Here is a 24,320-nt window from a genome sequence, read left to right as displayed (position 1 = left end):
TACTTTAGTTGTAAAAAACGTCAGGACCGAAGTGCTTTGTGTCACACGTGTGCCATTTATCATTTGTGTTAGATAATAATGAGAATAAACGAGACACGAGAGACATGGATTTTTACGTGGAAACCTTTGCGGGAGAAAACCACGGACGCACGAAGGCGCAATCACTATGATGGAGGAGTATTACAAGCACGAGACGACATGCCGTCTGAGGTGCGACTACATGGGGTATATAAGAGGGCAATACATGAGAGTCCTTGAAGGACAAGTAAACGAGTTGTACTCGTACGCGTCGGTACTAACGCAAAAGGCCCACACCGTATGTACTACGTCTAGTCCAATACGGTAGAATTTGGATCACAATTTAACAATCTCCACCTTGAGCCAAATTCCCTCCAGTAGTCGAAGAAAGTAGATAACTCCATCCAAATCAGCATAAACACCTTGTGCGTCAAAGTCCATAGAACTAGTGAGAAATACCAACTAAGCCTGAGCAAAGCTCAAACTTATTGGTAGGAACTGGCTTTGTCATCATGTCAGCAGGATTATCATGAGTACTTATCTTGCATACCTTCAAATCGCCTTCAGCAACAACATCTCGAATATAATGAAATCTGACATCAATGTGCTTTGTCCTCTCATGATATATTGGATTCTTTGTAAGATATATGACACTTTGACTATCAGAAAATACGGTAGGGCAAAATGAATCTTCACAAAGCTCAGTGTATAAACCTCTCAACCAGATAGCTTCTTTGCATGCCTTAGAAATAGCCATATACTCGGCATCAGTAGTGGAACAAGCCACAATAGACTGCAAAGTTGATCTCCAACTCACAGCACAACCACCAATGGTAAAAACATAACCTGTGAGTGATCTTCTCTTATCCAAATCACCAGCAAAATCAGAGTCAACAAAACGAACAAGTCCATCTCTAGTTTTCCCAAACTGTAAATAAGCATTAAAAGTACCACGCAGGTATCTGAAAATCCACTGAAGTGCTCTCCAATGCTCTTTTCCAGGATTAGCCATGTATCTATTGACAACACTCAATGCATATGATAAATCAGGACAAGAACAAACCATGGCATACATGAGTGAACCAACTGCACTCGAATAGGGAACTCTAGACATGTACTCAATATCTGCATCTGACTTAGGACATAAAACTGATGATAATTTGAAGTGTGCAGCTAACGGAGTACTTACTGGCTTGGCATTATGCATATTAAAATGACGAAAAACTTTATCAATATATCCCTTCTGACTTAGATATCCTTTTCCAGACGGTCTATCTTTGGATATTTCCATGCCAAGAATTTTCTTTGCTGCACCCAAATCCTTCATCTCAAATTCATTACTCAATTGCTTCTTTAGTTCATTAATATCTGACATACTCTTTGTAGCAATAAGCATATCATCAACATAAAGGAGCAAATAAATAGTTGAACCATTGACAGTTTTCAAATAAACACAACTATCATAATTAGACCTTTTGAAACCTTGAGAGAGCATAAAGGTGTCAAATCTCTTGTACCACTGTCTAGGGGATTCCTTCAATCCATAAAGAGATTTCTTTAACTTAAAGACAAGCTTTTCTTTTCCAGGAATAACAAAACCTTCAGGTTGTTCCATATAAATATTCTCTTCTAATTATCCATGTAAGAATGCAGTTTTAACATCCAATTGTTCAAGCTCAAAATTATGCATGGCAACAATACTAAGCAAAGTGCGAATAGAGCTATGCTTCACAACATGAGAAAAGACTTCATTATAGTCAATACCTGGAATCTGACTGTAACCTTTAGCAACTAACCTTGCTTTATATCTTGTCTCATCACTAGGAGAAACACCTTCTTTCCTCTTGAAAAGCCACTTGCAACGAATAGGTTTCTTCTCTCTAGGTAATTTTACTAAATCCCAAGTGCCATTCTTTTCAAGTGATTCCATCTCATCATGCATAGCGGTTATCCACTTATTACTATCACTAGAAATAATAGCCTCGGAATATGAAGAAGGCTCAGAATTACCTTCAATTTCTTCTGCAACAGATAAAGCAAAAGAAACAATATTGCACTCTTCAATTAACTTGTCAGGTTTATTAATATCCCGCCTAACTCTGTCACGTGCAAGATTCCAACTGGGTGGAACAATAGGCTGATTTGGAGTGGGAGTGACATTATCATCATTAACGATGGGTTCATCATGTGCATCAACAATTTCATTACCAGATGTATCACCTGAATCAATAACATGCTCCACCTGAACAGTAGGCTCCTGAACAAATAAGTTGTTGTTCACTCTCAACGGGAACATTAGTAGATGAAACATCATGTAACACAGCAGATTCATTAAAGATAACATTTCTGCTAATAACAACCTTCTGGGTTCCAGGATTCCACAATTTAAAACCTTTAACACCAGACTTATAACCAAGAAAGATGCACTAACAGCCCTAGGCTCCAACTTTCTATTATCAACATGAGCATAAGAAGTGCAACCAAAAACTCTCAACTGTGAATAATCAGCAGGTGAACCAGACCATACCTCAATTGGAGTTTTCTTATTAAGAGCAATAGATGCTGAACGGTTAATGAGATAACAAGCAATGGAAGCGGCCTCAGTCCAAAAACGCATATGCAAACCTGCATTGGACAACATGCAACGGGCTCTAGAAATAATGGTCCTGTTCATGCGCTTAGCAACACCATTTTGTTGAGGAGTATAAGTGTGACGCCCCGAGACCGATGCGCCAGGTGTCTTCCAGTTATTCGCCGTCGTTGCCATGTCTTTTGCTTGCGTGTTGCATCTTGCCATGTCATCATGTGCATTGCATCATCATGTTTTCAAAACTTGCATTCATCCGGGTTCCCCCAATTCTCTCCGTTGTCCGTTCTGAGCCCAACCACACTTGCACGTGCCCGCGGCATGTCCGAAATAGTATTTTATAAGTGGCCAGAAAATGTTCTCGGAATGGGATAAGAGTTGACTTGTGGTCTTATTATAGTGTAGATAGACCGCCTGTCAAGTTTCATCACATTCGGAGTTCGTTTGATAGCCCAACCGTTAAACTATAGCGGCAGTATAATCGGTCAAACGTCGGACGTTTCCGGTCTCCGGAAATAGTTGCCGGGTTGCTTTCCCCCTCTCTTCTCAGCCCATCACCACTCACCGTCAGGCCCTACCTAACCCCTCTTTGCACCACGCATAGACCTCTCGTGCGCGTTCTAAACTTACCCGAACCCGACCCGGACTGTCGCCACCGTTGGGTCCGGAACATCCCCGAACATCTGCAAAACGTCTCCGTTTTCTTATTAGGACTTCCTAGCCTTTTTTTAGCGACCATCCGATTACGATCGGAGGGACGAGATAGCCCCTAAGTCTAGTCCACCTGCTATATATTCACCGGACCAAATTTTATCCCAACCCTAAAAACTAGGACATTTGTCCTCCCTAGCCGCCGCCACCTACAGGCTCCTCCCTCCTAGGATCAAACGCCGCCGCCATCTATCAAATCCATCCATCCACAGCGCCTCCTCCTGCCTTCTCCTCTTTGTTTTCGGTAGCAACCCAACCAGCACTCGAGGCCTCCCCTCGATCCAAATCCTCCCCGTTCCTCTCCCTCATTTTGCGAGCTTGATCAATCGGTTGCCCGAGCCCCGTGCTCCTCCATCCCACCTCGTCGGCTGACGACCGGCACCGTCGCCGGCGACCACGAGTTAAGCGCCCGCGTCCCTGTTCGTCTGCAACTTCTAGTCCCGCACCAGCCTCTGCATCGAGTAGAGACGGACCTCGCCGCCCCGATCCCCTTCGGCAGCAGTCGTCACTGCCGGCCTGCTACCTCGCCACGCCAGACGCCGCTCGCCTCCGACCGGTTTCCCCGCGCCAAGTCCATCACCGCGCCCCACTGCATCATTGCCCGCGCCGGCCCTCCCCTGTTTCGCCATCGATGTGGGTCGTTCCTCTGCTTCGTCGCCGTCCAGGACCACCGCGAGCCGCCGCTGGATCCCTCCCTCCTCGACTCCAGCAAGCCTCGTCGGAGTCCAAGCCGTCGCCGTCCCGAGCCTGGAGCGGAGCTCCTCCGCCCCTGCACCTGCATCGCGCCACCGCCTGGAGCTCCAAGTCCGTCGGCCTGCCTCCGTTTCGATCCGGCACAGAACGGGACCCCGACGACCTCCCGTGTCTGGATCCGGCCTCCCATCCCCTGCGCCCGAGCTCCCCTATACTGAAGCCGTCGCCCCGCGCCAAGTCCCTCGTCGCGCCGCCTCGCCAATGCCGCTGCTGCTCTGCTTCTGGTCGAGCGCCCCTCAACTCCGCTCGGTTCCTTCACCGCCAAGTCCCGCGCCACGCCGTGCTGTTCAGCACCCGGCCGCCTCAAGCCCCGACGCCGGCGAGCCATCACCGTCCTCCACCCAAGTCCCGGCGCTGCGCTGTTTTTCCTGACGAGCACCGATGCCGCGACCCTGTTCTTCCTGGAGACGCACACAACGCCAAGCCTCCCGCTCGCCCGTTTTGACCCCGTCCTAGCGCCAGGCGACCGGTCAACTCCATCCCCTGGGCGGGCCTTTCTCTTCCTTGTTCGGCCCAGCCCGAGCTGGCCGCTGGGTGAGAAGCCCCTCTTGCCCGTTTGTTCGTTGGGCCAGCCTTCAGATTCAGCCCAATGTGTTTTTTCCTTGTCTGCGAATTTAGCTATTATTCCTGAGACGGCTGTTTTGCAGAAAAACCCTCTAACTTCATGCATTTAATATCTCCACAACCGTGCATCGGATTAAAACAATTCATATATGAAACTTGCTTAAAATTGTGTCTAGTTTCACAATATGTCACTTTCATCCATGTTCAAATTGTTTAACCTGCTGTTTGCATTAATTTTCTCCTATGCCATGCTAAGATGACTAATTCATAACTAAATAACTGTAACTCCGAATTTACCAAACTTTATATGTAAATGGGGTAGAATTTTGCCTAGTTTATCATGGTGTACTTGCTTTGCATGTTTAACAACTCTAAAATTGTGTTTAGGGCAGAACAGCACCAAATCTAAAATATGCATATGGGGATTTACCGAAATTTGTTGTTCATTGTTTCCGGCCTCATTTAACCTTGACTAGATAGGTAGTTTTCATTTGCTTCACCCTCTTGCCATGTTTAACAACATTTAATATTGTTGGGTACATAAACGAGGTCGAACTAAATAACTTGAACGTGGTGTTTCGTCAATATGCAACGGAGTTGCATATTGAGCTCCACTTAATTTGTAGGATTGCTTGTGCACTTTGCCATGCCATGCCTTATTAAACCGGACATGCATCATACTTGTTTGCGCATCGTGCCATGCTTATGTGGTGGTTGTTTACTATGTTGTTTGCTTTCTTTCCGGTATATTTCTTCTCGATAGTCCGGTAACGTCGCGTTTGTGAGGACCCGTTCGACTATGTTCGTTTGTCTTCTTCATGGACTCGTTCTTCTTCCTTGCGGGATTTCAGGCAAGATGACCATACCCTTGAAATCACTTCTATATTTGCTTGCTAGTTGCTCGCTCTTTTGCTATGCTTATGCTGCGATACCTACCACTTGCTTATCATGCCTCCCATATTGTTGAACCAAGCCTCTAACCCACCTGGTCCTAGCAAACCGTTGATTGGCTATGTTACCGCTTTGCTCAGCCCCTCTTATAGCGTTGTTAGTTGCAGGTGAAGATGAAGTTTGTTCCTTGTTGGAACATGGAGATGTTGTCCTTGTTGGAACATGTTTACTTGTTGGGATATCACAATATCTCTTATTGAATTAATGCATCTATATACTTGGTAAAGGGTGGAAGGCTCGGCCTTTTGCCTAGTGTTTTGTTCCACTCTTGCCGCCCTAGTTTCCGTCATATCAGTGTTATGTTCCCGGATTTTGCGTTCCTTACGCGGTTTGGTGATAATGGGAACCCCTTGACAGTTCGCCTTGAATAAAACTCTTCCAGCAATGCCCAACTTTGGTTTTACCATTTGCCACCTAGCCTCTTTTTCCCTTGGGTTCCGCGGACTCAAGGGTCATCTTTATTTAAACCCCCCTGGGCCAGTGCTCCTCTGAGTGTTGGTCCGACTGAGCAGACTGCGGGGCCACCTCGGGGCAACTTGAGGTTTGGTTTTACTCATAGGATGTCTCATCTGAGTGTGCCTTGAGAACGAGATATGTGCAGCTCCTATCGGGATTTGTCAGCACATTCGGGCGGTGTTGCTAGACTTGTTTTACCATTGTCGAAATGTCTTGTAAACGGGATTTCGAGCCTGATCGGGTCTTCCCGCTAGAAGGAATATCCTTCGTTGACCGTGAGAGCTTGTGATGGGCTAAGTTGGGACTCCCCTGCAGGGATTTGAACTTTCGAAAGACGTGCCCACGGTTATGGGCAGATGGGAATTTGTTAATGTCCGGTTGTAGAAAACTTGAAGTTTAACTTAATTAAAATGCATCAACCACGTGTGTAACCATGATGGTCTCTTTCCGGCAGAGTCCGGGAAGTGAACACGGTGTTGGAGTTATGCTTGACGTAGGTTGTTCTAGGATCACTTCTTGATCATAGTTTTTATCGATCGTGCCTTGCCTTCTCTTCTCGCTCTCATTTGCGTATGTTTAACCACCATATATGCTAGTCGCTTGCTGCAGCTCCACCTCATACCTTTTACCTTACCCATAAGCTTAAATAGTCTTGATCGCGAGGGTGTGAGATTGCTGAGTCCCCGTGACTCACAGATACTTCCAAAACCAGTTTGCAGGTGCCGATGTTACCGAGTAGGTGACGCAACCAAGCTCAAGGAGGAGCTCGATGAAGATCTTGTCCTTTGTGTTGTTCCGTTTCCAGTTGATCAGTAGTGGAGCCCAGTTGGGGTCGATCGGGGATCTGTGTAGCACTTGGGGTAGTCTTCTTTTATTTTGGGTTCCATAGTCGGACCTTGATTTTATCTGGTTGATGTAATGCTTTTTATTCATGTAATTGTGTGAAGTGGCGATTGTAAGCCAACTATGTATCTTTTCCCCTTATGTATTACATGGGTTGTGTGAAGATTACCTCACTTGCGACATTGCTTTGAATGCGGTTATGCCTCTAAGTCGTGCTTCGACACGTAGGAGATATAGCCGCATCGAGGGTGTTACAATAAGGAACGGTGTAATGTCTGACAATGCCTTCAGACTTGCAATAATTCTTAAATTGCTTAGAACAGAATTCCATACCATTATCAGTGCGAAGTATTTTTACCTTCTTTTCAGTTTGTCTCTCAATCATAATCTTCCACTCCTTAAAAGCTGAGAATGCTTCATATTTATGCTTCAAGAAATAAGGTCAAACTTTTCTCGAATAATCACCAATAGTAGTTAGCATGTAACTAGCACCACCTAGTGACTTCTTGCGAGATGGTCCCCATAAATCAGAATGGACATAATCAAGAATACCTTCGGTTGTATGAGTCAAAGTGTTGAACTTCACCCTCTTGTGCTTGCCGAAGATACAATGCTCACAAAATTTCAATTTACCAAGTTCATATCCATCAAGAAGACCTCTCTTATTTAACTATGCTAAACCAAGTTCACTCATATGTCCAAGACGCATATGCCAAAGGTTAGCAGCATCACAATCAGAATTCTCTGAAACAACCGGAGTAGCGTTACCTGAAACGGTAGAACCTCGAAGGTAATAAAGACCATTGGTCGAACTTAAGTCACCTTTCATCACAATAAGGGAACCTTTGGTGACTTTCAAAACACTATCTCCACCTGAATACTTTTACCCCTTTACATCAAGGGCACTCATAGAAATAAGATTTCTCTTCATCTTCGGAATATACCGAACATCTGTCAAAGTTCTGATTATGCCATCAAACATCTTGATTCGAATAGAACCTATGCCTTCAATCTTGCATGGTGAATTATCCAAACCCAAAACGGAACCAGCAGAAGTAGTTGAATCAAAAGTATTAAACCAATATCTATGTGGACACATATGAAAAGTGCATGCAGTGTCAAGTACCCACTCATCATTGGTCTCAGCACATCCAGCAATAATGACAAGAGCATCATCGGAACTATCATCACGAGCAACATTAGCAGAATTTTCACCTTGTTTGCTACCTTTCCTCTTTTCCTTGTTCTGCAACTTGAAACACTCAGAGATATCATGCCCGTCTCTCTTGCAATACCTGCAATTCTTCTTGTCTCTGGATTGCGACCGGCCTCTATAGCCGTTCTTACTTTTGCCTTTGTTTCCATCATGTGAGTTCTTCTCCTTTGTCCTGCCACGAACAGATAATCCCTCGACTTGGGATGAACTCGAATCATCATGAGGAACCATTACTTTCATCTTCTCCTTAGAGTTCAAAGCTTCATAAACTTCATTAAGCGTGAGAGTATCACGACTGTATAATATGGTGTCTCTAAAATTGGTATAAGAACTTGGCAGTGAACAAAGTAACATTAAAGCAGTATCTTCCTCTTCATACTTAACCTCCATTGAAGCTATATCAGATATGATCTCTTTAAATTCAGAAATATGATTCAAAACATTACCTCCCTCGAGTAACCTGTGCAGGAATAATTTTTGCGTCAGATGCATCTTGCTGGTGAGATCTTTAGTCATGCAAATCCCTTCCAGCTTTAACCATAGAGCGGCGGCAGTTTTCTCGCTCAAAACTTCCTGCAAAATATTATTATGCAAATGGAGTTGAATTTGTGACAAAGCCTTACAATCAATTCTTTTCTCCTCATCAGTCCAGTCCTGAATTCTGTTCTTCCCAAAACTATCCAGTGCTTCATCATAGTCGTACTGTGCCAACAACGCCCGCATCTTGACTTGCCATAGGGTAAACCTTGTGTCACGGTCTAGCAGCGGAAGATCGTTCTTCATGGATGCCATGAGTCGATAAAACTGTGTACACAAAGTAGAACAAGCCGAAAGAAAATTCTTGATAGATTTAATTTGTGGAGCAAAGAACAAAAAAAGATAGCACCTGGTAGCTCTTCGTGTGGATGTAGCAATCAGATGAGAAAATAAATCTAATGTACTAGCACTCAATAGTACTAGCCTTCACGTGAGCAGTACCGCAGCAGTACTACTAGTACTTGCTTCACATCATGATCGAGAGCAGCCTCTAGACTTATTTGTTTTCGTACTCACGTGTACTTGCAACAGCAGCCGCCTTCGATGTTGAGGCAGCAATAATCGTGGACACGCGCGGTGCTTTGGACGACAAGAGTGATCTCCACCGTTGCGTACAGATTGATATGACGTAGCTGCTGCTCCATGCGCCGATCGACTGAACGCGGGTCGGACTCGGCTTCGTACGGTAACGGACCAGAAATTGATATGGTTTCGCAAGGACGGATCGCCTGACGTGTGCATCGGCGCACACGGAACCCTAATCCTCTCGATCTAAAAAATCTCGTATCTGTAACTTGGCTCTGTATACCACTTGTTAGATAATAACAAGAATAAACGAGACACGAGAGACACGGATTTTTACGTGCAAACCCTTGCAGGAGAAAACAAAGAACGCACAAAGGCGCAATCACTATGATGGAGGAGTATTACAAGCACGAGACGACATGCCGTCTGAGGTGCGACTACATGGGGTATATAAGAGGGTAATACATGAGAGTCCTTGAAGGACAAGTAAACGAGTTGTACTCATATGCGTCGGTACCAACGCAAAAGGCCCACACCCTATGTACTATGTATAGTCCAATATGGTAGAATTTGGATCACAATTTAACAATTTGGGTAGGAGTTTGATCCAGCATGTTAATTGCCCCATAAATTTTCCATGCCCACTCCTGCTATGCATGAATCTGCCGCGTTTAGAAATCCATGTATGTTTACAACATATTTTTGTATGAGTTCATCCACATGTGCGGCTGGGTTTGCAGAAACAACCTAGTCGCCTCGCAAAAAAACCACCTAGTGATGGTGTCCTAGACTAGGTGGTGCTAGCCATGTCGGCTCCCGGGAATGTGGAAAACAGCCTAGTCTCCTCGCAAAAAATAACCACCTAGTTATGGTGTCCTAAACTAGGGGGTGCTAGCAGCGTCAGCTCCCGGGAATGTGGGCCGGGCCGAGGACCCCAGGACTATCCACAAGTGGGCCACGTTTATGGGCCCAGGAGTGTCAAGAAAGAATCTATCGAGTACTTGGCGCACACTCCAAGACTTGGAGGCAATCTTCGGCACGTTTACCCTTTAGATACAACCAACCTATGTGTAACCCTAGCTCGCTATCTTCGGTGTCTATATAAACCAGAGGACTGAAACCATAGAGGACCACACATATGCACACGATCTTGTGGTTGATGAACCCCCCCATCAATCAATACAACTGAAGCAGGACGTAGGGTGTTATCTCTTTGAGATAGCCCGAACCTGGGTAAAATCATGTGTCCCTGTTACCATCGTGCCAAGGCAACCAGCTCTGGATCCCCTTCTCGAGATTTGCTAGATTTGACTCCATCATTGGTGTCTGATGAAGGTCCCTCTAAGTAATCGAAGCGGTTCGATGGTGTTCATGACCGGTCTGGAGATCGACACCAACACGATTCTCACGCCGGAATTTCCTTGCCTCGGCTTGGCCGAGCAATCGGAGAAAATCGAAACTCTCATGGTCGAGGCATCGAACTGGATGAATCAGACTCCCATGGCTATAGATCTAGCCAAGGAACAACAGTTGACCCGCACCCAAGCATCAACGTCATGTCTAGCTTGGAACGGAAGTTATGTCTCATCAGAGCAAACCTGGAGTAAGGATTTGATGACTCGAGGCGATGGCCAGACATGTCAGTCCCCGTGACATATCCTAGGGTTACTGTCAGATCAACCTGGGAGAAATCATCTTGGGAACCGATGTTAGAACATATCGAGGATAAATTTTTGCTCCCACCCACCACCCATGTGGACTATCATCTCAGTAACATAGGACGAGCCGACATTTGGGATCTAGCTCTAGTCGAGCAAAAAAGTGGAGAAACCGTCCAAAAATTCTGGACACGCTTTCTGTCGAAGAAAAGCGAGATCCAAGACTATATATAGACGATGAAGTATTAATAGCATTTCACCTCTACATTTGTGATGAAGGAGTCTGTAGAGAAGTATTTCATCACCGCCCGAGGACATTCGTCGAACTCCCCGATCTAATGGCTAATTATTGTGCCATGGAAAATGTCGGTTTAACCAACCAATGGCGTTGATCTAGAGCAGAGGGCAGAGGTAAACGCTCTCGTCAAAATAAGAGGCCTAAACACAACAACGACGCGAAGCACGCCAAACAACTTCCACAAAAGAAGAGTCAAACAACCAGCGGTGATGTTAAATCACTACTAGACACTATACTCAACCAATCATGTTCAATCCACACCAAATCGTTGGATAAACTGACCACCCACACGGAATGGGAGTGTTGGATCCCGAGGCAGGTGACAAAAGGAGGTTCCTTGATAACCCCGGTGGCAGACTAAGCCCAGGTAAAGCAATAGGCCACGACTAAGGACAACACTCAACCGAGGTCAAGAACGTGCTTACGATCTAAAAGATGCACTCCTCGCGAAATCAACAAAAGATAGCTCTATTCAAGAGTTCTGTATCATTGTAAACATGACAACATCCGAAGATACCTAGTCAGATGTCCCGATCACCTTGGATCATCAAGACCAGCTGATTGGACTCCACAGCCAAGGAGTTGTGGCTCTCGTCCTCGACCCCATAATTGATAGTTATCGACTATCCAAGGTCCTAATGGATGGGGGCAACAGTCTCAACCTCATTTATGAGGATACACTCCAAAAAATGTAGTTCAACAATTCCCACATCCAGGCGAGTAGGACAACCTTCAAGGTTATTGTCCCCAGCAAGGACGCACACTACACCAGAAAAGTCACGGTTGACGTGGTGTTTGGAACTCCCCATAATTACATGATCAAGGCACTAACCTTTGATATAGTACCGTTTCGGAGTGGCTATCACGCGCTCCTCGATCAATCGATGTTCATCGATTTCACGTTGTCCCCCACTACGCGTATATGAAGCTAAAAATGCCGGGGCCTGACGACGTGATCATGATAGATGGCAACCCTGACCATTCGTTCAAAGCCAAGGACAAGACTGCAACCTTGGCCCTCAAGGCCGAACCCGAGGCCTTAGCCATTGAGCAACTATCCGAGCTGCGGGCAACCGTTGATAATGACGATGTTGTCCTCACCAACCACTCAAAATCAATATCATTCAAACTAGTTGATGAGATCATCAAGTTCCAAGTTCACCCCGACGACCCATCTAAAATGACCACTATCAGAACCCGTCTGACACCACACTAGACGTGGCATTACACGGCTTTCTTCATGAAAATTGGGACATCTTCGCCTCGCACCCCTCCAACATGCCAGGCCTCCCAAGAAACCTCCCACATCACAACCTGATCATAATTGAGGGTTTTAAACCAGACAAACAAGGACTGTGGAGGTTCTCCGCTTGAGAGGCAAGCAGTGGGGGAGAGCTAGCCAAACTACTGGAGGCCGGATTCATCCAAGAAGTTAAACATCTAAACTAGTTAGCAAAGCTCGTCATGATGCCCAAGAAGGACAAATCCTCGTGCCTGTGCATCGATTTCAAAGACATCAACAAGGCCTGTCTGAAGGACCCCTTCCTATTGCCATGGATTGATCAGATTATCGATCCCACGACCGACCATGACCTCTTATGCTTTTTGGATGCGTACTCGGGCTACCATCACTAGTGCAGAAATGGGCTATAGTCCCGGTTCGTAAGGCCCTTTAGTGTCGGTTCTGGAACCGGCACTAAAGATTGGGGACTAAAGGTCCCCCCGCTTTAGTCGCAGTTCCACACGAACTGGGACAAAAGGCCCACCACGTGGCACGAGCCCGCGCCGGGGGCTAGGTGACCTTTAGTCCCGGTTGGTAACACCAACCAGAACTATAAAGTTTATGGTTTTATGATTTATTTTTCCTTTTAATTTTCTATTTTCCATTTATTAATTCTTTTTGATTTGAAACATATTTTACGCTACTACATATTGTATATGTTATGCATATATATAAATAGAATTTCTCATAGAACCGATATATATAGGACAGCACTATTCTAATCCCAGGATTAGAATAGTTATTTGGATCACAACATCCCCTATATAGGGCCCGAAAGGGCCCTCCCGAACTTCTGAACTGCCGCCGGCCTGACAGGATCCACTGGATCCCGAGCCCCCCCCCGACATGATCCCGATCCGAGCCGCCCCAGGCCCCCTCCTCGCCGCTTCTCCCCTCGATCCCCGACCTCCCCCTGTGGTTGTCGCCGATCTTCACCGGATCGGCCGCCTCCCCCGTCTCCAGCTCCTGGCTGGCCGGATCTGCCGCCTCCCCTCCGTTTCCAGAGCCTGGTCGACCGGATTCGCCGCCACCCCTCCGTCCCACCTCTTGGCCGACCACCGGCGTGGGCGAGCGAGCAACGACGGACACCGGCGCGAGGGAGCCCACGTCGCCTGGACGCGGCGAAGCTGCCATGGACTTCCGGAAGCCACATCCTCCTTCCATCCTCACCGCCCGAAGCCTTGGCAGAGTAGATGACGTCTCCGACGGAAGCTATGGCGAACGACGTGGCCAACGGAGCAACTCCGCTGTCACGCCCTAGTTAGTTCAAGCATTAGAGTGTGCATCATGTTTAAATTTCTTTTAAATTTGAAATGGGGAAGGCAGAAACCCCCAACACCCCCTGGAAACAACTAGGGTTTACTAAAATTATTTTCAATGAACCTGAAATGCCCTTCTAAAAAGTTCACCCTCTTTGTCTTGGGTTAAAACCTCTGGAAAAAATTGGTGCACATTTTTCTAGGCCAACAGAAGGTCATTGAATTAAATCATAAGTATTTGAATTTTGGCATTTAAATGCTATCAAATAATTTAAATGCCCAAATAATTCTGGAAATAAATGTTTGCTGTTGGAAATAATCGAAACAGAGGCCACAATTATTTTCAGGATTTTTGGAAACGTTTTAGTATTTTTAATAAAGCCCAACAATTGCAGTTAAATAGAAAACAGAAACAAATCTAAAAAAAGAAGAGAGAGAGGGAGCCACCTGGGCCTTACCTGAGCTGGCCAGCCCACCTGGCTCGGCCCAGCCTACTGGCTTAGCCAGTCATCGTCCACCTCGCGGCAGGAGGCAGGGGCGCGTGCTCGCCGCGCGCTGGCCACCTCCTGCTTCCGCCGACGCCCGGAGACGCCTAGAGGTGCCACGCGACCCCCACGCCCCCCTCTCATCCTCGCTCACTCTCCCCCTCGTCTCCCTCACTATCTCCCCCGACAGTCGAGCGCGTACCTCGCCGCCGATCGCCGTAGTTGCCACCACAGCCACTCCCTCGCCCCTCCGACGAGCCCAATCGCTCCGTCTCGTCGCCCTGGACCTCTTCGCCGACCCATGCGACCCCAAACGCCGCCGAACGCCGTCTACGCCCTCGTCTTCAACCTCGGGCACCCGAGCCGTCTCCGGCTGATTCACCGTCACCAGGACCTCCCCGAGCTCGCTGACCCCCTCTCCGACTCCGCTGTGAGCTCCTCTTCCTTTCCCCCTAGCTCCCGTGCTCGATTACGCCTCATAGCCACCGCCCCCTTCGAGCCCGAGCGCTCCTCGCCGCCGGCCATGTCGCCGTCGTGGCTACGGCCGTGCAAGCACGCGTCCGAGCGCACCACCGCATTCAGTGTGTCCCCAGGAGCCTAACGCACGCACTTCCTCGCCTTGCCGTGCACCGTAGCCCCTCCGTCCGAACTCCGGCCGCCACCACGAGCTCGATTCCGGCGAGCTCGCTCCACCCCAGCTCCTCCCACTTGCCCCACTAGATGCGCACGAGGCCCAGCTATGCGTAGCACGTCTCCGCCGTCGATTTGGTCATCGGAGGACCAAAACCGAAGCCCTCCGCCGTCTCGGCCTCGCCGGCGGCTCAACGCCGGCGAGTTTGACCCAGTTTGACCCCTGGGTGGGCCCAGGTAGACCCCCCCTGAGTCTATGACAGGTGGGGCCGGTCGGCTAACTAAATTAGGATTAGTTTAACTAATTTTAATTAAATCAGTCACTGACATGTGGGCCCAGACCCCACTGACAGCTAATTAGTGTTAATCTAACACTGTTAATTAGCCGAGAGGCTGACAGAAGGGGCCCACCAGTCAGGTTTGACCTGGGCTGGCGCCTTTGACCTACTGAGGTCAGCATGACGCAATGCTGACGCAGTAATGTATTTTCTGGATTTATTTTTATCCAGGAAATTCCAGAAAATAGTCAAAACTTCTAAAAATCATAGAAGATCAACCATAGCTCCAAATGCAAAGATTTATATATGAAAAATGATCAGAAAAATTCAATCTATCCATCTGTAATGGTTTCATGCATGAAAAAACAAGTTTACCTTGCTGTTTAAGCAGAATAAGGAAATGCCCTATTAAGGCCATGTTTAATGAGCTAATATTTGAATCTTTGATTCAAATGAGTTCATTCCTTTCTATTATAACTTACATTAGGCCAAGACACATTCATATTGCCATGTCATAGCATGCATCATATTGTTGCATATCGTCATGTGTTGATTGTGTTCGATGTGTTCTTCGTGGTAGGTTCTGCCTCCGAGGATATTCACGAGTATCCAACTGAAGGGCAGTATCCCACTACCACTCCATCAGGCAAGCAACCATTGATCATTCCAATACAAACCCATGTTCTCGCTTCTGCTCTTGTTTACTACATTAAGACAACGCGATTCAAACTGCTGTGTGCTACGATAGTTGAACCCTTATCCTCTGTATGACCTGTCATTGCCACAGTAACTAGATGAAACCCACTAGCATGTGTAGGAGTTGATTGAGCCATGTATGTGATTCCTACCTTGCTATGCCTGCTATGATTAGAGTTGTGTCAGGTCTGGTTCATCTGGGTGATGGGCTAGAGTGAAATGCTTATGTCGGTAATGTGAGGGATGCGTTGAACATGTTTTGGTAAAGGTATCGATGAGAGGCCATGTAGGAGTACATGGTGGGTTGTTTCATTGAGGCCGTCCCTAAGAACTAAGATCTGTATGTGTGATTTAAGATGCAGTTACTACCGTACATTGGGCCCGAAACCAATGGACCCTCTCGGCTTCTTAATCACCTTAGTACTTTGTCCAGTAGTTGCAAATAGTTTCTGGTGTTTGTAGGTTATGTGTTGGCGGCCGTGCGTAGCGCTGACCCTAGGGGTGGGCTATGTTGCAGTAGATACACCGTGGCCGGGTATGCCGGGCGCCCGTTTGGCGTCTCGGGACCCTGTTCACATCGTTCGGGGCCGTATGTGGAAACCTCGGCCGGACTCCCTGCGGATGGAACCTGGATAGGCGAGAAACCTGGACTAGAGACTTAAGTGTTTAGGCAGGCCGTGGCCAATACCCTTGCTAGGCTTTCGCTTGAAGGTTGCCGAGTACATGTCGTGTAAACGGCGGTAAGTGGTGAAAGCGTGTATGAAGAAGTACACCCCTCCAGGGTATAAAACTATTCGAATAGCCACGCCCGCGGTAAAGGACTACTTGGTTGCCTATACAGTTCATAGACAAGTTAATGGATACCACTAAAAGACTCAAGATAAGTGTGAGTACCGAGGATGGCCCTCTCGTAGGATGACGAGGGAGGATCCCCGGTGGAGTATTGTGTTGGTGAGTAGTGGACTCGTGTGCGAAAACTATTTTACTGGTGGAGTTCCATAGGATAGCTTAGCCAAGAGTCAAAGCTGGCTTGCTGCATTAACCCACCACCTTCTTGAGAATAAGCATGTTTAGTAGGTTCTGATGTAAGACTTGCTGAGTACCTTTGTACTCATGTTTGCTTAATTACTGTTTTCAGACGACAACACCGCCCCCTCCGATGGGTTCTACGTAGACCTTGATGTCGACGAGTGACTAGCCACCCAGGTGGTGATCCTGGCCATGGAGGGCCCTATGTAGATAGACAGGCTTGAGAATCCTTCTTTCTTTCTAGAGTCTGTACTCAGACTAGTTGCTTCCGCATGTGCTTGTGTGAGTGTATGACTTGAGTGTCGGGTCATGTGACCCCTATCTGTATGAACTTGTTATGTATGGCTCTTTGGAGCCTTTGAATAAAGTACTTGAATTGTAGAGTTTTGTTGTGATGCCATGTTGTATGCACTCATATCGAGCATATTGTGTGTATGATTGAAATGCTTGGTATGAGTCGGATCCGACAATCTAGTTGTTTATCCTTGGCAGCGTTTCTTATGGGGAAATGTAGTCTAGTGTTCCTCGAGCCATAGTAGTCCGCTACAGCCCGGTTCACCGGAGTCCTGCTAGCCCAGCACTACTGCTCAGGACACTTGACTGGCCGGCATGTGTTTCACTTCGTTCCTATGTCTGTCCCTTTGGGGAAATGTCACGCGATGATATCCGTTGTCCTGCCTAGCCTGCTACAGCCCGGTTCACCGGAGTCGTGTTAGCCCAACGCTACAGCCCGGAATCACTCGCTGATGACCGACATGCTCGATGTGATTCATGTATGCCTGTCTCCATAGGTCTGTGCCGCTTTGGGTTCACGACTAGCCATGTCGGCTCGGGTTCTCTGTCATATAGATGCTAGCGACACTATCATATACGTGAGCCAAAAGGCGCAAATGGTCCCGGGCCATGGTAAGGAGACACCCGTGGGATACCGTGCGTGAGGCCGCAAAGTGATATGAGGTGTTACCGGCTAGATCGATGTCACTTGGAATCAGGGTCCTGACAGCGTTGGTATCAGAGCCGGACTACCTGTAGGTTCGTTGAGCCAAACTGGTCGATGTCGAGTCTAGAAATGCTTTAGTTATATGTAGGGGAATTGATTGTGGGAGGGAACGTAAGGCTCTTTTACTACTTTACCCTATGCCTCTGATCTGAGTCATTCTCTTCTCATTCAACGTGGGTTAAGGACTAGGTCTCTCCTTCTATTAGGTTCACGTGTTACTAATCCGTAGTAGCTTATAGGATTGATGCTACAAGCCCCAGTTCAGTTTCTACTATTCTAGTATGTTGCTAATTGGATCAGAATCTTGATATGATGTTGTTGAGTGGTATTGCAAACTGTTGTGGATGTCTCAAATATTTTTCTGAGCATTTACAGCTGTTATGCTGTCCAATTTTCCCTAGAAATTTTGATGTCTTTGCATTGTGGTTGTGCTTTCAGATGGCCAACCGTGTTCAGAACCAAGTGATCCGCCTGACCCGGTGCCTCGACGTGCCCGGTCATACTGCTATGTTAGTCCGGGTAATGATCGATACGGGCTACCGTTGGTATCCCGAATACACCGTCGAAGAGCAGTTCCGCGACTTTAATCAAAGCCAATATCTCTGCACCGTCAGGATATTTCCTTCTTATCCTGGATCTACCGAGCCCCTTCACTGTTCCTATGGACTTGGGGTTACTATTGAGATGGCTGTGCAGGATGCTGCCTATTCCATGATGACCATCTTGCGAGTCCGGACTGGCCTTCTTCGGAACACCGACTTCCGTTACATGCCAGCTTCACTTTCGGGAGCGCAAGGGTATCTTCAGGCTATCTATGCTGACTCCACTCAGGAGGACTCATTAACTCGTACCACTGCCAAGATGTTCGAAGATAAGGACCGAGAGAATCGGGCCTTGAGGCTGGAGCTTTTCAATACCCGTGCTGATCATTGGGACACATTGACTCGGTTTGCACCTGCGGTGCAAGCTGGATGTATGGATACAAGGGATCTGTATCCTGTGAGATCAGCTCTACCGGACATGGTGGATTGGCGTGATGTGGGAGGCGTCACCCTAGCCCGTGGTCCCCGCAGGCCACCGTTTGTTAGTCCAAGACCTCATCCTAGCCCCTATGGTCCACAGGCTCCTCAGGACTGTCTGTTCCCGGATGGTCACGTTGAACTTCTAGGCTATGGAGGTGACTTCTATGAGAACTACTATAGAGCTGTCTGAGTTAGTAGTAGTACCACTAGTATTGTAGTAGTTGTATCTCCACTGTCCTGCGTGACTTGTGGAATATGACTCTGTGTGTAATCAATTCCGGAGGTGTAGACAAATAATGTATAGGAGCTTGGAATGCCTCCGATGAGCTGTAATGTCTTTCTTCATAGTTGTACTGTAGCCTGGGCTTGTACTAAACTATGTATGATGTGTATGACCGTTGGTATATATATGGCAGTTTTATATTACCATGACATACGGATGAACATCTCTGCATTCTGTGTTATCCATTACATTTTGCACTTCCTTGCTAAGTTTGAGCCATCCTTATCTAAACCATTGTCTTGTTTTCTTCTAGGATGGTCAACACCCGCAGCAACCCTGCTGCCTCGGAGCAGGGGGAAGCCAGTGCAGCTAGGGGTGAAAATCTGCCTCACCCGCCTTCTCTGGCCGAAGTGATGCTGGAGGCGGAGAGAAACAAGCGTGAGACTAACCGCCTGCTAGAGCGGATTGAGGAGAACACTGCACGCCACCCACGAAATGACCTAGTGTCAATCAATGACTTTATCAAGCTATACCCGCCAAAGTTTAATCATTCCGTCGAGCCCCTCGACGCGGATGACTGGCTTCGCAGCATCACTCACAAGCTACGTTCTGCCAACGTAGCCGAAGCCGACAAGGTTACCTATGCTGCCTATCACCTCGAAGGCCCTGCTAGCCTTTGGTGGGAAAACTTCGAAGCTATGCGCCCGGTCGGCCAAGTTACTACTTGGGCTGAATTCAGTGAGGCTTTCCGCGAGCATCACATTCTGGAAGGTCTCATGGATCACAAGAGGGAGGAGTTCTACAACTTCACCCAAGGAAGACTGACTGTGGATGCTTATAGTCGTGAATTTGGAAATCTGGCATGCTATGCTCCCGAAGAGGTATCTACTGACGCTAAGAAGCAAGCAAGGTTCCGCAAGGGACTTAGCCCTGAGCTTTGCCGTGATCTTCGTCTACACGAGTGCACCTCCTTTCAGAAGTTTGTCAATAAAGCCATCAGTGCTGAGACGGGCTAGACTAATTATGATGCTTCACGAAGCACTCCCGTGATTTTGGCTCCTCATCCGGCTCTGGAACTCAGAAGCGCCGGGTGTGGATTCCAAGCACGGCACTGCCACCCAGGTTCATCCCGAGGCCATCCTTTGAGGCGCCTCGTCCCAACCAGCAATTTGCACCGCCCAAGCCCTATGGTGGCCCCGCTGCTAATGCTGCTCCACGCCCCAATGTGGTGCCATGCTTTAAGTGTGGAGAGCCGGGTCACTATAGCCGAGAGTGTCCCCAGAACAACAACCCCGTTCAAACTGGAAAGTCTGTTGGTCGTGGTAAGCCCGCAGGAAAACCATTCTATGCCAAGCCGGCCACCACTGCACGTGGCCATGTCAACTATGTTTCAGCCAAGGAGGCTCATGAGGATCCCAACGTCGTCCTTGGTACGCTCCTTGTTAACTGCCACCCGGCATTTGTTCTTTTCGATACTGGAGCATCTCATTCATTCATATCCAAGATGCTCGATTGCACAACACGACATTCTGTGACATGCCCTCTACCATGGAAATTCAAACTCCTGGCTCTAGATGGCAAACTTCTAGAGTAAGCCATGGGAACGAAATTCTTGTCGATAGACTTTTCTTCCTTGCATCCTTAATAGCTCTTAAGTCCTCGGACATAAACATCATCTTAGGTATGGACTGGATGTCAGCTCATTATGCTAAGATCGATTGTGCCACTAGAACCGTTCAACTTACTCACCCATCGGGCAAGACAGTCAATGTCTTAACTCGAGCGGCCAAACGCCAGCTTTACTCCTTAAATGCCAACCCCCTTCCAGACCTTGAGGATGTTCCAGTAGTCCGAGACTTTCCGGATGTCTTTCCAGAAGAACTGCCAGGTGTTCCACCTGACAGGGATGTCAAGTTTGTGATAGAACTTGTTCAAGGAACCGTTCCAATTTCTAGAAGACCCTACAAGATGGCACCCTTAGAACTAGCCGAGCTTAAGAACCAACTCGATGAGTCCTTGAAAAAGGGTTTCATCCGTCCTAGTTCCTCTCCTTGGGCTTGCCCCGTCCTCTTCGTTAAGAAGAAGGATGGAATGGATCGAATGGTTGTGGACTATCGCCCTGTCAACCTGGTCACCATCAAGAACAAATACCCGCTTCCCAGGATTAACGATCTGTATGATCAGCTCGCTGGATCTTCAGTCTTTTCCAAGATGGATTTGAGGTTGGGCTACCATCAAATCAAAATCAGAAACGGGGACATTCCCAAAACGGCCTTTGTTACTCGTTATGGCCAATACGAGTACATCGTGATGTCCTTCGGTTTAACCAATGCCCCAGCCACCTTTTCCCGGTTAATGAACTCGGTTTTCATGGAGTACTTAGACAAATTTGTCGTAGTATACCTCAATGACATACTCATCTACTCCAAGAATGAAGAGGAACATGCCGAACATCTAAGGCTGGTATTGATGAAACTTCGAGAGCATCGCCTTTATGCCAAATTCTCCAAGTGTGAATTTTGGTTGCCAGAAGTGACCTATCTAGGCCATGTAATCTCTGGCAAGGGTATTGCTGTCAATCCCGAGGGAGTTCAAGCCGTCCTTGATTGGACTCCACCTGAGACGGTTAAGCAAGTTCGGAGCTTCCTTGGCTTAGCGAGCTATTGCCGCCACTTTGTCGAGAATTTCTCCAAGGTTGCTAAACCTCTAACTGAACTCCTCAAGAAGGATAAAAAGTTCGAGTGGACTCCACAGTGCGAGTTCAGTTTTTAGGAACTGAAAAGACGCCTGACATCTACTCCCGTACTGGTACTACCAGATTTCTCCAAGGACTTTATTATCTATTGCGACGCCTTGCGACAAGGACTAGGTTGCATACTCATGCAAGATCATCAGGTAATTGCCTATGCTTCACGGCAATTACACCCACATGAGGAAAATTATCCCACACATGATCTAGAGCTTGCAGCTGTAGTCCATGCACTTAAAACTTGGCGACATTACCTTCTTGGTAATCGTTGCGAGATCTTCACCGATCACCAAAGTTTGAAATATATCTTCACCCAACCAGATTTGAATCTCACGCAAAGACGTTGGGTTGAGTTGATCTCGGATTACGACTTAGGAATAACTTACACCCCGGGCAAAGCCAATGTCATGGCTGATGCGCTAAGCCGTAAGTCCTATTGTAACAACCTGATGTTACAACAAAGTCAACCATTTCTCCATGAGGAATTCCGTAAGCTAAATCTTCACATTGTTCCTCAAGGATTCCTATCCACCCTGGTGGCGAAACCTACCCTTACGGATCAGATCATCAAGGCACAGAAGGTAGATTCGGGAATCTCCCGTATTAAGAGAAACATTAAGAAAGGAGTCGTGAATTGTTTCTCCATTGATGATCAAGGTGTCGTATACTTTGGGAATCGCCTAGTGGTTCCGAAGGCACGAAACCTGAGGCGGCTGATCCTTAAGGAAGCTCCTGAATCCCCTCTCACCATTCATCCCGGTAGTACTAAAATGTATAAAGACCTACGCCAGAGGTTTTGGTGGACTAGGATGAAGAGAGAAATCGCTCAATACATTGCTAATTGCGATGTTTGTCGTCGTGTTAAAGCAGAGCATCAACGGCCTGCTGGCACCCTTCAACCTTTGGCTATTCCCGAATGGAAATGGGATAAAATCAGTATGGACTTCATCACTGGGTTTCCCAGGACCAAGAGAGGGAATAATGCCATCTTCCTCGTGATCGACCGTCTTTCCAAAGTAGCCCATTTCCTACCTGTTCGTGAGAATATCACCGCTAGCCAGCTAGCTGATCTATACATCTCCCGAATATTGTCTCTTCATGGTGTTCCATTGGAAATTAACTCAGACCGTGGGAGTCTCTTCACCTCTCGATTTTGGGAAAGTTTCCAAAATGCTATGGGAACTCGTCTCTCCTTTAGCACCGCCTTCCATCCTCAATCAAGTGGTCAAGTGGAACGAGTCAATCAAATTCTGGAAGATATGCTCCGATCCTCTGTCATCTCATTTGGAATGAGTTGGGAGAAATGCCTTCCATTCGCGGAGTTTGCTTATAACAATAGTTATCAAGCCAGCCTAGGCAAGGCTCCTTTCGAAGTTCTCTATGGACGAAAATGTCGAACACCTCTTAACTGGTCAGAAACCGGGGAAAGACAACTCTTTGGCCCGGATATGATTCAGGAAGCAGAAGAGCAGGTTCGCGTTATTCGTGAGAAATTGATAACAGGCCAATCTCGTCAAAAGAGTCAATATGATCGTAAACATAAGCCTATGACTTATGAAGTCGACGAGAAGGCTTACCTTCGGGTTACCCCGTTAAAAGGAACCCATCGTTTCGGTATCAAAGGCAAATTGGCTCCTCGTTACATTGGACCCTTTCGCATTCTTGCCAAATGAGGAGAAGTTGCCTACCAATTGGAACTACCGCCGCATCTTTCCAGAGTTCACGATGTCTTCCACGTTTCACAACTCAGGCGTTGCTTCACGGATCCTATCCGTGGAGTGGACCACGAAACGCTTGATCTACAAGATAATCTCTCCTATCGGGAATATCCCGTTCGTATCCTTGATCAGGCCGAGCGTACCACTCGACGTCAGAATATCAAATTTCTCAAGGTTCAATGGTCACACCATTCTGAGAAAGAAGCCACTTGGGAAAGGGAGGATCGTCTTCGACTCGAGTACCCCACCTTCTTCCAGAGGATCCTAAATCTCAGGACGAGATTCTTTTGAGTAGGGGTGAGTTGTCACACCCTAGTTAGTTCAAGCATTAGAGTGTGCATCATGTTTAAATTTCTTTTAAATTTGAAATGGGGAAGGCAGAAACCCCCAAAACCCCCTCGAAACAACTAGGGTTTACTAAAATTATTTTCAATGAACCTGAAATGCCCTTCTAAAAAGTTCACCCTCTTTTTCTTGGGTTAAAACCTCTGGCAAAAATTGGTGCACATTTTTCTAGGCCAACAGAAGGTCATTGAATTAAATCATAAGTATTTGAATTTTGGCATTTAAATGCTATAAAATAATTTAAATGCCCAAATAATTCTGGAAATAAATGTTTGCTGTTGGAAATAATCTAAACAGAGGCCACAATTATTTTTAGGATTTTTGGAAACGTTTTAGTATTTTTAATAAAGCCCAACAATTGCAGTTAAATAGAAAACAGAAACAAATCTAAAAAAAAGAAGAGAGAGAGGGAGCCACCTGGGCCTTACCTGAGCTGGCCAGCCCACCTGGCTCGCCCCAGCCTACTGGCTTCGCCAGTCGTCGTCCA

This window comes from Triticum dicoccoides, chromosome 3A (genome assembly GCF_002162155.2).
Source record: "Triticum dicoccoides isolate Atlit2015 ecotype Zavitan chromosome 3A, WEW_v2.0, whole genome shotgun sequence".
NCBI classification, from domain to species: Eukaryota; Viridiplantae; Streptophyta; class Magnoliopsida; order Poales; family Poaceae; genus Triticum; species Triticum dicoccoides.
Note: the sequence above shows the minus strand (reverse complement) of the source record.